The following is a 9,386-nucleotide window of genomic DNA, read 5'->3' as shown; positions in this document are numbered from 1 at the left end:
ATAATAATAATAATAATAATAATAATAATAATAATATTAATAATAATAATAATAAAAATGAGAATAGTAAGAATAATAAGAAAATTAATAAGAATAATAAGAATAATAGTTATAATAATTAGAATTATATGAATAATAATAAGAATAATAAGAATAATATGAATAATAAGAATAATAAGAATATAAGTGTAATAAGAGTAATAACAATAATTAGAATAATAATAAGTATAATAAAAATAATAAGAATAATAAGTATAATAATAAGAATAATAAGAATAATATTAAGATTAATAATAAGAATAATAAGAATAATAAGAACAATAAAAAGGTTAATAAAAAGAGTAATAAGAATAATATGAACAATAATAAGATTAATAATAAGAATTATAAGAATGATAAGAATAATAATAAGAACAATAAGAATAATAATAAGAATATTAATAATTATAAGAATAATGAGAAAAATAATAATAATAAGATTAATATTAGGAATGATAAGAATAATGAGAATAATAATTAGAATAATAATAAGAATAATAAGAATAATAGGAATAATAAGAATAATAAGAATAATACGAACGATAATAAGATTAATAATAAGAATTATAAGAATAATAAGAATAATAAGAATAATAATAAAAATAATAATAACAATAAGAATAATAAGAATAATAATTAGAATAATAATAAGAATAAGAATAATAAGAATAATAATAGCAATAATAATAACAATAATAATAATAATAATAATAATAATAATTTTAATAATAATAAGAATGATAATAATAAGAATAATAATAAGAATAATAATAAGAATAAGAACAATAATAAGATTAATAATAAGAATAATAAGAGCAATAATAAGATAATAATAAGAATTATAAGAATAGTAATATTATTAATAAGAACAATAAGAATAATAATAAGAATATTAAGAATTATAAGAATAATGAAAATAATAATAATAATAAGAATAATAATAGGAATGATAAGAATAATGAGAATAATAATAAGATTAATAATAAGAATAATAAGAATAATAGGAATAAAAAGAGTAATAAGAATGATGAGCACAATAATAAGGTTAATAATAAGAATAACAAGAATAATATGAACAATAATAAGATTAATAATAAGAATTATATGTATAATAAGAATAATAAGAATAATAATAAGAATAATAATATGGATAATAAGAATAATAAGAATAAAAAGAATAATAATAAGAATAATAAGAATAATGAAAACAATAAGAAGATTAATAATAAGAATAATAAGAATAATAAGAACAATAAGAATAATAAGAATAATAACACTAATTAGAATAATAATAAGTATAAGAATAATAATAAGAATAATAAGAACAATAAGAAGATTAATAATAAGAATTATAAGAATAATAATAATAATAATAAGAACAATAAGAATAATAAAAAGAATATTAATAATTATAAGAATAATGAGAATAATAATAATAATAAGAATAATAATAGGAATGATAATTATAGTAATAAAAATAATAATAATAATAATAATAATAATAATAATAATAATAATAATAATTATGGGAATAGTAAGAATAATAAGAATATGAAGAATAATAAGCATAATTAGAATAATAATAATAATAATAGGAATAATAAGTATAATAATAAGATTAATAAGAATGATAAGAAGAACAATAAGAATAATAAGTTCATCAAGAATAATAATAAGAATAACGAGAATAATAAGAATAATAAGAACAATAATAAGATGAATAATAAGAATAATAAGAATAATAAGAATAATAATTATAATAATACGAATCATAGGGGGTCTGAGAATGGTATGAATGATAATAAGAATAATAATAAGTATAATAAGTACATTAAGAATAATAAATAGAATATTAAGAATTATAAGAATCATGAGAATAATAATAATAATAAGATAAATAATTGGAATGATAAGTATCACAAGAATAATAAGATGAATAAAATAAGAATATTAAGAATTATAAGAATAATGAGAATAATAAAAATAATATTGAGAATAATAAGAATGATCATAAGAATAATAAGTATAAAAAGAACAATAATAAGATTAATAATAAAAATTATAAGAATAACAACAATAATTAGAACAATATTAAGAATAATAATAATAATAAGATTAATAAGTATAATAATAAGAACAATAAGAATAATATTAAGATTAATAATAAGAATAATAAGAACAATAATAAGATTAATAATAAGAATTATAAGAATAATAAGAATAATAAAGAGAACAATAAGAATAATAATAAGAATATTAATAATTATAAGAATAATGAGAATAATAATAATAATAAGAATAATAATAGGAATGATAATTATAGTAATAAAAATAATAATAATAATAATAATAAGAATAATAATAATTATGGGAATAGTAAGAATAATAAGAATATGAAGAATAATAAGCATAATTAGAATAATAATAAGAATAATAGGAATAATAAGTATAATAATAAGAATAATAAGAATGATAAGAAGAACAATAAGAATAATAAGTTCATCAAGAATAATAATAATAATAATGAGAATAGTTAGAATAATTAGAATATTAATAAGAATAATAAGAATAAAAAGAATAATAAGAACAATAATAAGATTAATAATAAGAATATTAACAATAATAAGAACAATAATAAGATTAATAATAAGAATTATACGAATAATAAGAATAATAAGAATAATAAGAGTAATAAAAAAATATTAAGAATTATAAGAATAAGAAGTATAATAAGAATAATAAGTATAATAAGAACAATAAAAAGATGAATAATAAAAATTATAAGAATAACAACAATAATTAGAATAATATTAAGTATAATAATAATAATAAGATTAATAAGCATAATAATAAGAACAATAAGAATAATATTAAGATTAATAATAAGAATAAAAAGAAGAATAAGAACAATAATAAGATTAATATAAGAATAATAAGAATAATAAGAGCAATAATAAGATAATAATAAGAACTATAAGAATAGTAATATTATTAATAAGAACATTAGGAATAATAATAAGAATATTAAGAATTATAAGAATAATGAAAATAATAATAATAATAAGAATAATAATAGGAATGATAAGAATAATGAGAATAATAATAAGAATAATAATAAGAATAATATGAATAATAAGAATAATAAGAATATAAGTGTAATAAGAGTAATAACAATAATTAGAATAATAATAAGTATAATAAAAATAATAAGAATAATAAGTATAATAATAAGTATAATAAGAATAATATTAAGATTAATAATAAGAATAATAAGAATAATAAGAACAATAAAAAGGTTAATAAAAAGAGTAATAAGAATAATATGAACAATAATAAGATTAATAATAAGAATTATAAGAATAATAAGAATAATAATAAGAACAATAAGAATATTAATAAGAATATTAATAATTATAAGAATAATGAGAATAATAATAATAATAATAATAATAATAATAATAATAAAAAATAATAATAATAATGAGAATAGTAAGAATAATAAGAATATTAATAAGAATAGAAAGAATAATAAGAATAATAATAAGAATAATAAGAATAACAAGAATAATAACAATAATAAGAATAATAATAGGAATGGTAATAATAATAATAATAATAATAATAATAATAGGAATGGTAATAATAATAATAATAATAATAACAATAATAATAATAATAATATTAATAATAATAATAATAAAAATGAGAATAGTAAGAATAATAAGAAATTTAATAAGAATAATAAGAATAATAATTATAATAATTAGAATTATAAGAAAAATAATAAGAATAATAAGAATAATATGAATAATAAGAATAATAAGAATATTAAGAACAATAAAAAGGTTAATAAAAAGAGTGATAAGAATAATATGAACAATAATAAGATTAATAATAAGAATTTAAGAATAATAAGAATAATAATAAGAACAATAAGAATAATAATAAGAATATTAATAATTATAAGAATAATGAGAATAATAATAATAATAAGATTAATATTAGGGATGATAAGAATAATGAGAATAATAATTAGAATAATAATAAGAATAATAAGAATAATAAGAACGATAATAAGATTAATAATAAGAATTATAAGAATAATAAGAATAATAAGAATAATAATAAAAATAATAATAACAATAAGAATAATAAGAATAATAATTAGAATAATAATAAGAAGAAGAATAATAAGAATAATAATAGCAATAATAATAACAATAATAATAATACTAATAATAATAATAATAATAATTTTAATAATAATAAGAATGATAATAATAAGAATAATAATAAGAATAAGATCAATAATAAGATTAATAATAAGAATAATAAGAATTATAAGAACAATAATAAGAATAATAATAAGAATAAGAAAAATAATAAGAATAATAAGAATAATAAGAATAATAATAACAAGAATAATAACAATATTAATAATGATAATAATAATAATAATAATAATAATAATAATGATAAGAATAATAATGATAATAATAATACTTATAGTAATAATAATAATAATAATAATAATAATAATAATAATAATAATAATAATAATAATAATAATAATAATAATAATAATAATAATAATAATAATAATAATTATGATAATAGTAAGAATAATAAGGATATTCATAAGAATAGTAAGAGTAATAGGAATAATAAGAAAAATAAGAATATCATGAATAATAAGCATAAGCAGAATAATATTAAGAATAATAGGAATAATAAGTATAATAATAAGAATAATAAGAATGATAATAAAAACTATAAGAATAATAAGAATAATAATAAGAATAATAATAAAAATATTAATAACAATAAGAATAATAGGAATAATAATTAGAATAATAATAAGAATGAGAATAATAAGAATAATAATAGCAAAAATAATAACAATAATAATAATAATAATAATAATAATAATAATAATAGGAATGATGATAATGAGAATAATAATAAGAATAATAAAAAGAATAAGGACAATAATAAGATTAATAATAAATATAATAAGAATTATAAGAACAATAATAAGATTAATATTAAGCATTATACGAATAATAAGAATAAAAAGAATAATAAAAATTATAATAAGAATAATAAGAATGATACGAATAATAAGAACAATAATAAGATTAATAATAAGAATTATACGAATAATAAGAATAATAAGAATAATAATAAGAATAATAAGAATAATAAGTATAATAATAAGAATAATAAGAACAATATTAAGATTAATAAGAAGAATTATAAGAAGAATAAGAACAATAAAAGGATTAATAAAAAGAATAATAAGAATAATAAGAACAATAATAAGAATAATAATAAGAATTATAAGAATAATAAGAATAATGAAGAGAACAATAAGAATAATAATAAGAATATTAATAATTATAAGAATAATGAGAATAATAATAATAATAAGAATAATAATAGAAATGATAATTATAGTAATAAAAATAATAATAATAATAATAATAATAATAATAATAATAATAATAATTATGGGAATAGTAAGAATAATAAGAATATGAAGAATAATAAGCATAATTAGATTAATAATAAGAATAATAGGAATAATAAGTATAATAATAAGAATAATAAGAATGATAAGAATAACAATAAGAATAATAAGTTCATCAAGAATAATAATAATAATAATGAGAATAGTTAGAATAATTAGAATATTAATAAGAATAATAAGAATAAGAAGAATAATAAGAACAATAATAAGATTAATAATAAGAATTATACGAATAATAAGAATAATAAGAATAATAAGAGTAATAAAAAAATATTAAGAATTATAAGAATAATAAGAATAATAAGTATAATAAGAACAATAATAAGATTAATAATAAAAATTATAAGAATAACAACAATAATTAGAATAATATTAAGTATAATAATAATAATAAGATTTATAAGTATAATAATAAGAACAATAAGAATAATATTAAGATTAATAATAAGAATAATAGGAAGAATAATAATAATAATAATAAGAATATTATTAAGAATAATAAGAATAATAGGAACAATAAGATGAATAATAAGAATAACAAGAATAATGAGAATAAAAATAAGTATAATAAGAATAATAAGAATAATAAATATAATAATAAGAATAATAAGAATAATATTAAGATTATTAATAAGAATAATAAGAATAATAAGAACAATAAAAAGGTTAATAAAAAGAATAATAAGAATAATATGAACAATAATAAGATTAATAATAAAAATTATAAGAATAACAACAATAATTAGAATAATATTAAGTATAATAATAATAATAAGAGTTATAAGTATAATAATAAGAACAATAAGAATAATATTAAGATTAATAATAAGAATAATAGGAAGAATAATAATAATAATAATAAGAATATTATTAAGAATAATAAGAATAATAGGAACAATAAGATGAATAATAAGAATAACAAGAATAATGAGAATAAAAATAAGTATAATAAGAATAATAAGAATAATAAATATAATAATAAGAATAATAAGAATAATATTAAGATTATTAATAAGAATAATAAGAATAATAAGAACAATAAAAAGGTTAATAAAAAGAATAATAAGAATAATATGAACAATAATAAGATTAATAATAAAAATTATAAGAATAACAACAATAATTAGAATAATATTAAGTATAATAATAATAATAAGAGTTATAAGTATAATAATAAGAACAATAAGAATAATATTAAGATTAATAATAAGAATAATAGGAAGAATAATAATAATAATAATAAGAATATTATTAAGAATAATAAGAATAATAGGAACAATAAGAAGAATAATAAGAATAACAAGAATAATGAGAATAAAAATAAGTATAATAAGAATAATAAGAATAATAAATATAATAATAAGAATAATAAGAATAATATTAAGATTAATAATAAGAATAATAAGAATTATAAGAACAATAAAAAGGTTAATAAAAAGAATAATAAGAATAATATGAACAATAATAAGATTAATAATAAGAATTATAAGAATAATAAGAATAATAATAAGAACAATAAGAATAATAATAAGAATATTAATAATTATAAGAATAATGAGAATAATAATAATAATAAGATTAATATTAGGAATGATAAGAATAATGAGAATTAATAATTAGAATAATAATAAGAATAATAAGAATAATAGGAATAATAAGAATAATAAGAATAATAAGAACGATAAAAAGATTAATAATAAGAATTATAAGAATAATAAGAATAATAATAAAAATAATAATAACAATAAGAATAATAAGAATAATAATTAGAATAATAATAAGAAGAAGAATAATAAGTATAATAAGAACAATAATAAGATTAATAATAAGAATAATAAGAATAATAGGAATAATAATAATAATAAGAACAATAAGTAGTATAATAATAAGAAAAATAAGAATAATAGGAATAATAAGAATAATACGAACAATAAGAACAATATTAAAATTAATAAAGAGAATTATACGAATAGTAAGATTAATATTAAGAATTATAAGAATAATACGATTAATAATAAGAATTTCACGAATAATAAGAATAATAAGAATAATGACAATAAATAGAATAATAATAAGTATAATAAGAATAATAAGAATAGTAAGTATAATAATAAGAATAATAAGAATAATATTAAGATTAATAATAAGAATAATAAGAATAATAAGAATAAAAAGAATAATAATAAGAATAATATGAATAATAAGAACTATAAATAGATTAATAATAAGAATAATAAGAATAATAAGAACAATAATAAGATTAATAATAAGAATAATAAGAATAATAAGAAAGATAAAAAGATTAATAATAACAATTATAATAATAATAATAATAATAATAATAATAATAATAATAATAATAATAATAATAATAATAATAATAAGAGAATTAATAACAATAATAATAATAATAATATTAATAATAATAATAAGAATAAAAAGAATAATAAAAATTATAATAAGAATAGTAAGAATAATACGAATAATAAGAACAATAATAAGATTAATAATAAGAATAATAAGAATAATAAGAATAATAATAGGAATGATAATAATAATATTAATAATAATAGTAATAATAATAATAAGAATATTAATAAGAATAATAAGAATAATAGGTATAATAAGAAGAATAATAAGAATATCAAGAATAATAAGAATAAAAATAAGAATAATAAGAATTATAAGAATAATCAGAATAATTATAATAATAAGTATAATAATACGAATGATAACGATAATAGTAGTAATAGCAATAATAGTAATAATAATAATAATAATAATAATAATAATAATAATAATAATAATAATAATATAATAATGAGGATAGTAAGAATAATTAGAATATTAATAAGAATAATAAGAATAAAAAGAATAATAAGAACAATAATAAGATTAATAATAAGAATATTAACAATTATAAGAATAATAAGAATAATAAGAGTAATAAAAAAATATTAAGAATTATAAGAATAATAAGAATAATAAGTATAATAAGAACAATAATAAGATTACAAATAAAAATTATAAGAATAATAACAATAATTAGAATAATATTAAGTATAATAATAATAATAAGATTAATAAGTATAATAATAAGAACATAAGAATAATATTAAGATTAATAATAAGAATAATAAGAAGAATAAGAACAATAATAAGATTAATATAAGAATAATAAGAATAATAAGAGCAATAATAAGATAATAATAAGAACTATAAGAATAGTAATATTAATAATAAGATTAATAATAAGAATTATATGTATAATAAGAATAATAAGAACAATAAGAATAATAAGAATAATAACACTAATTAGAATAATAATAAGTATAATAAGAATAATAAGAATAATAAGAACAATAATAAGATTAATAATAAGAATTATAAGATTAATTATAATAATAATAAGAACAATAAGAATAATAAGAAGAATATTAATAATTATAAGAATAATGAGAATAATAGTAATAATAATAATAATAATAGGAATGATAAGAATAATGAGAATAATAATAGGAATAATAAGAATAACATTAATAATAAGATTAATAAGAATTATAAGAACAATAATAAGATTATTAATAAGAATTATACGAATAATAAGAATAAAAAGAATAATAATAAGAATAAGAATAATAATAAGAATAATAATTATAAGAATAATAAGAAGAATATTAATAATTATAAGAATAATGAAAATAATAATAATAATAAGAATAATAATAGGAATGATAAGAATAATGAGAATAATAATAAGAATAATAATAAGAATAATAAGAATAATAGGAATAAAAAGAGTAATAAGAATGATGAG

This window comes from Vespa crabro, chromosome 24 (genome assembly GCF_910589235.1).
Source record: "Vespa crabro chromosome 24, iyVesCrab1.2, whole genome shotgun sequence".
NCBI classification, from domain to species: domain Eukaryota; kingdom Metazoa; phylum Arthropoda; class Insecta; order Hymenoptera; family Vespidae; genus Vespa; species Vespa crabro.
Note: the sequence above shows the minus strand (reverse complement) of the source record.